Source organism: Tyto alba, unplaced genomic scaffold, assembly GCF_018691265.1.
Source record: "Tyto alba isolate M040663 unplaced genomic scaffold, T.alba_DEE_v4.0 Super-Scaffold_9, whole genome shotgun sequence".
Classification (NCBI taxonomy): domain Eukaryota; kingdom Metazoa; phylum Chordata; class Aves; order Strigiformes; family Tytonidae; genus Tyto; species Tyto alba.
This window is the reverse complement of record NW_024881330.1, coordinates 34,296,839-34,302,838: the sequence shown is the minus strand read 5'-3', so window position 1 is coordinate 34,302,838 and position 6,000 is coordinate 34,296,839.

The following is a 6,000-nucleotide window of genomic DNA, read 5'->3' as shown; positions in this document are numbered from 1 at the left end:
CAGCTGAAGGATTTGGCATTTGTCCTTGATGAATTCCTGCTGGCCCATTCCTCCAGCCTGTCTAGCATTTTTCCAACTTTTTTCACCTTCTCCACTTACAATAATTCAAACAGTAGAGCTGCCCCTCCTTCTGTGCAGTTAAGGTTGAGTCTCTCATCTCTGCTGGATCCCTGTCATCTTCCCAGATGCTATGTAGTCTGTTCTTTGTCCCAAACCTCCTTAATGTGGTGATTTGGCTCCTCAGCCAGCACATGGCTCCTGCAAGTGAGGACACAGTCTCACACCATGTCAGCCTGTAGGCTAGGATGTGGATGGCCACATCCTCCCTCCAGAAATCTGTCTGGGTCAAGGCCTCTGCTTTGAGGCAGATGCTTCAGATAGGGCTGGGGACAGTGCCCTATGGTTACTGGTGCCACAATGTCTTCAGTTACCAGCCTCCCTCTATTCACCCAGCCGTGCAAATTGCTCTTCTAGGAGCTGCAGTCAGGGCCTGACAGCTCTAAGAGTCTCTTCCTAGCACTAGTTGAATGGTTGCTTGACACTCCCAAATCAGGAGGCAGCTGAAGATAAGAGATGTATACACCTTTCGGTCATAAATTGCTGACAGAAGTATTTAGAAACTGCTAGATATGGTAGAAGAAAAAGCGTAGAGTAGCTACCTGTTCCCAGCACCATCAGTCACTCCAATGTTCCTAGAAGACTTCCTACAAGTCCCCGAAGATATTAGAAGGTCTCAGAAGATCTAGAAGAGCCTGGAAACTACTCTGCAAACTATTGTGTCTGTTAGCTTAAGTTTGGTATATTTTAGTTGTCTTTTATGTTAAAGTCACATTCTCCTAGTAATCTCATTCTCCATTTTGGGTGTCTGATTCTTACTACAATTTAGTCTTGAATTAAGGATTCCATAAAACCTCAAAATTACATGTTTAACTCAACAGTCTCAACTCTGTTGTAAATGTTTGAAAAGTTTCATCCTCTTTTTTAGTTTTCATAGGAAACTGATATCTTTCAAAAGGCTCTTTCTCTCTAGGAGTTCTGTTTTCCTAAAATATCTGTAGTACAGTCTGATAACTACCTTATGCCATTTCACTTTTCTGGAATAATAAATGCACCTCATACCTCTGCCCCAACAGTATATATACATTAAAAAAACCACAAAGCCTTCTGCTTACCTTTTTTTATTTTTAAGTTGATTTATTCATTTTTATGAAGAGATGAAATCTATGCTTAACTTTTCTGCTGCATTTATGAGGAATTTTTACTGCATTGAAATGTTTAGCTTATTAGCTATTAGGTATTTAATAACTCATTACTTCACCTTTCATGTTTTGAGAAATAGTTTCTTCCTCCATTTCCTTAGATGGTGGTCTGTGGAAAACCTGTGTCAGAATGTCTGACAGTATAATGCTGAGCAAGTTTGTAACATAAAAATAAAATGTTATGAAGGTGAGAAGGAGAGATCTAAGCAGACATCTATCACAGGAAAAAAATGGTTAAAAATAGCAATACTCACACAATACTATATTCTACTCTGGGTCTCAAAATGTTATCAGTTTAGTGAAAATAGATGAGATGATAGGTAGAAAGAAAAGACAGAAGGGCATTTATAGACACAGACTTAGACTCTTGCCTGAAGTTGTAATCAGTAAACTACCTTGCCCAGAGTCACAAAGAAAGTCAGCAACTGATCAAAAAACTGATGTTACATTTTCTGCTTCCAATACAGTGAACTGTTCACTAAACCATACTGCCTTCAAAGTAAATATTTAGAAACTTTTCTAGGTTTAAATTTAATTTCCTTAAGCAAAGTTCATTTGGGCATATTCAGGTCATACATCATTTAGAAAGTTCTTTTGCTCACAGAAGTTGCACATGAAGGAAGAACCCTCTAAAGGTCAGGAAAAATACTGCAGAATATACACACCCATGCTTCAAAACTGGTGTCAAGTTGCTACATATCTGTCCACAAAAAAAAAAAAAAAAAAAAGAAATATTAGAAGTGTTGAAAATTACACAATGCTAGAATCAGAACCTGATTTGCAGTTGACAGATGTTGAACATCTAGCCAAACATTACTCTTTTTCACTTCAGTACTCTACAAAGTTCTAAAAAGGATGCTTCAAACCAGCAGAAATGAAATGTGAACTTCTGCACTTGGAATGAGAAATCTTGCCTTTTTTAGTATTGGTATACACTGGATTTTTCAATTACATTTTGAAATATAAAGATGTTTAAAGCACCATATAAAGGGACTACATTATCAAGGAGCTATGCTAAAACACAAAAAAATTCTTAGGCTTGGTCATGGTGAGCCCACAAGACAAGCACTGCAGATACTACACTGATGGCTGGGGAGATTTTGTTTTATAGTTTATCTATCCAAACAAGTTAAACGCTGATGCATCCATCTGTTTTCATTATGTTGCTTATGATAAGATTCCTAAGTGATACCCAGAGTAGTGAAATGTGACACAGTAACCAAAAGAAAGTCTGGAAAATGTGTGCTTAATACAAGTACACTTAGCCTAGTAAATTCTTAACCCTTCTGCTTCTCTTCTTTGTGTCCAGTGGTTTCTGATGATGTATTAGTGAGAAGAATACTGATTTTATCAGTGCCTCAAAGTGTGCTAATTACTTCATTTCTAAGAAATGTTATATTATGCCTGGCACAGCTCTTTAGCATACACTCTACTCAGCAGTAATTTCTTGGCAAAGCAGAGTTCTTGCTACATGTAATTAGCATTTCCTCCCATTATAAATAATTGTTTCTCATTTTCTACTAATTCTTTTCTAGGCTGTTGATATATTTCCAGTAACAATAGACAAAACTGAGCAAATTGTTTCACGAGCCTTCCATACGCCAATTTTGTTAGTTTTGCCACCCAATTCTGTGCCATTGGCTCCACAGTATATTAAGAATATTAATGCTTGTGCTTGATGGAAGTTATATTTTAAGCTTGTTTGGAAATTCAGGAAAAACATTTACTACTGAGAATATGGTTATCCATATTATACTTGTTCAATCTTCTTTGTTTAAAGCTTTGATTTCTGGGTGGAATTTGGTTCTAGTACGTGGTGATATATTGGATAGGTTTCAGTTCAAGATGAACACACACCAACAGCAATGCCTATATATAAATTGAGTGCTTAAGGCCCCAGTGTAGTCAACAAAGATATGGTCAATACAGTCAATGATGTTGAAAGAGTTATTCAAGCAACCTGCCAGGGTGGGCATCTGATGCAACCTGAGATGCCCTCATCTGGTCACCCGCTGTACTTCACAAAGGCACAGACCCTCTTAAGTCCCGTGTCATATCTATGAAGCAGACATCTCAAATGTTCAGGCAACTTAAAAGAAACTAGAAGTCTGTGTCTGGGCAATAGAAAATCTACCTCAGTAAACTGAAATAATTTCTAGGCTCTACTGATCCTTGGCTGCCTTTAGTTTTTCAGGAACTTAGACAGCCCTTTGGACACTTATAATTAGTTGTTATAATCATAAACTGAGAACTACCACTACAGGCCTGGTTGGCTTGTGATTTCAGACATCTATGACACTGCTGTAATTGATGACACTCCTGTCACTATACTGCCAGAAGGAGGTAGATACTGCCAAAGCATTCTTGAATGAATATTTTTTTCCCTATTCTCATTTCACTGTGTGCTAAAAAGGCCAGGGTTTTGGGGTTTTTTTTGTCCTTGAGATACAGTAGGAAACTTAACTTCTTTCCCAGGATGATCCAGAGGTAGAATTAGATCTGTAGTCTAGGACCCGGGAGTAACTACAGGCACGCCACTTAGCTTCTCAATGCTTCACTGTTTCTGTATGACAGCTATCAGTATGATGAAGTATAAAAAATAAGAGGGAGAAATGTGTATGTGCGAGACTTTTTGATCTTTACTATGCCTAGAGATACAGAACAGGAAAAAAATACATACTTCAGGTTTTAATTTTATGAACAAATTGTCTGGCATTAAAGTTGTAGCATCAAAAGTATCTGGAATTTCAGGCAGGTATTTTTAAGGTAGTTAGAAATAAAATAATACTAAATGTTTCAAGCTTCACAGTCTAATGTTAGCAACCAGCATAAAAGCAATTTGATGTAAATAAGCTATTCTTAAATGATGATGATTCAGCTTCTATGCAGTCATAATTCATTTACTAAAATACGTCAGTCAAAATTATAAAATTCATGCTACTTTGTTGAGTAATGGATTATTAGAAGACCAGAATTTATATTCTTAATCCAAGGAATACATTGCAGAGGAACCATGAGTGTTGTGAGTCATCACTTTTATTGTGCAATGAAGTTAAAGAAGATGTATTTCATAAACTTATATCTTCTTCTCTTTGACCCATGCCACTGTACAGCCTATTCCCTATATAGTATCTAGACCTTATGCTAGTATATTGTATTGCCATTTCTACTTTTTTCCTACATATGAACACTGTTTCTGTGAAAAAGTATGCTTTTTCTACTGAAACCTTAAAATTTAGTCCATTTCCTAGAATTAAGAGAGTCTTCCAGAAGATAAACCGAGTTATTTTTCTTTCTCAGTTTCTTTTACATTCATTCTCATTCTTGATTGTATAACTTTTGTCATTGGTAACATTTGCTGACATTAAGTACAAGAATTATTGCCCTGGGTTGTTTTTTTTTTTTTTTTCCCCCCAGACTGCTCAGTAACTGTGTTGTGGCTGCCTCGGCTGGCACATTCTGTTCTTAATAAGGTTTACAGATATTTTGACTCGCTCCAAGGTCTCACTAATGTCTCTCTCTGGCCTGTAATTGTCTTTTGTCACTGGTCTGATTGTTCTCTTTGTCTTTTCTAAGTGGGCTGAAGAGTCGGGAAATAGTTATTTTTGTGTATGTTACAGTTGGTTCCATGCACTTCTCATCTTTCTTCTTACAAGCTTGCTGACATCTTTGATGTTTCTTTTCTTAATTTCTCCTTATTTTATCCATTCCTCTCCTTGGCGTGGACCTTCATGAGGACTTTAGTGTGGCTTCATTGGTCTTGCTTGTTAATTTTCACTGCCCGTCAGGTCACTGGCTCATTTCTTTCAGAAGAAAACTGAATGCACACATGCAAGTTATTGTCTAAGGTATCCTAGTTGTCAAGCTTGAGAATTACCATTGCTCTTTCACTACTTGCCACTGCTGCTTAATTGGGAACTTATCAGTACGACAGGCTTGGGTCAAGGCACTCTCACATCCTAAGACCTTTCATGTTCACAACATACCTTTTGCTATTGCGCTTGTTAGTATTGCTCGTGGCCTTTTTTTTTTTATGTTTTGGGTGAGTAGTTACATTGACTGCCTGTTAGACATGGAAACAAATAGGCAATAACCACAAGCAATGGAAATAAAAGAAATCTCATAAGCTGGCCTGTTCTTAGGGAAGTACAGCTCAATTTTACAGCTGTGAACGTTATGGCTATTTTACAACATTAGCTGTTCTGTGTAGAGCCCTATGTCGTAACAGCCTCCAAGTACGGCCACAGAGTGAGTATGAGGAAATAATTATAGCAATGTATAGTGTGACTAACTAGTAAAACCTACCCTCTGTGAGATGTTAAGCTGGTGTCTTCCCTTTGATAACTTACTGCAGCTCGGATGAAATCAAAGGACCTGCAGCAATTCAAAGGAGCTGAGAATTCTTCCCATTGTATTCAAACAATGGGAGGACAGATCTTGACATTAACATAAAGAAATATGCACTTCATCTCAGAAGAAGGAAAATTGGATGAAACAAATCATCCAACATCTAGTCCTGCAAAGACAAATGATGCGTTAAAGTTTCTTGTATAATCATGTAAAGGAATACCTGTAAGGAGCATTTTTGGACAGGCTGGGTATACATATAGTAATATAATTAGTGATGATATTTTATACTTACTTAGCACCTTTCATCACAAAGTACATTATCAAACACTAGTTATTTGAGCCTTACAACATGTCTGTAGAAGACTATTATACCATTGTAGAGATTGCACAC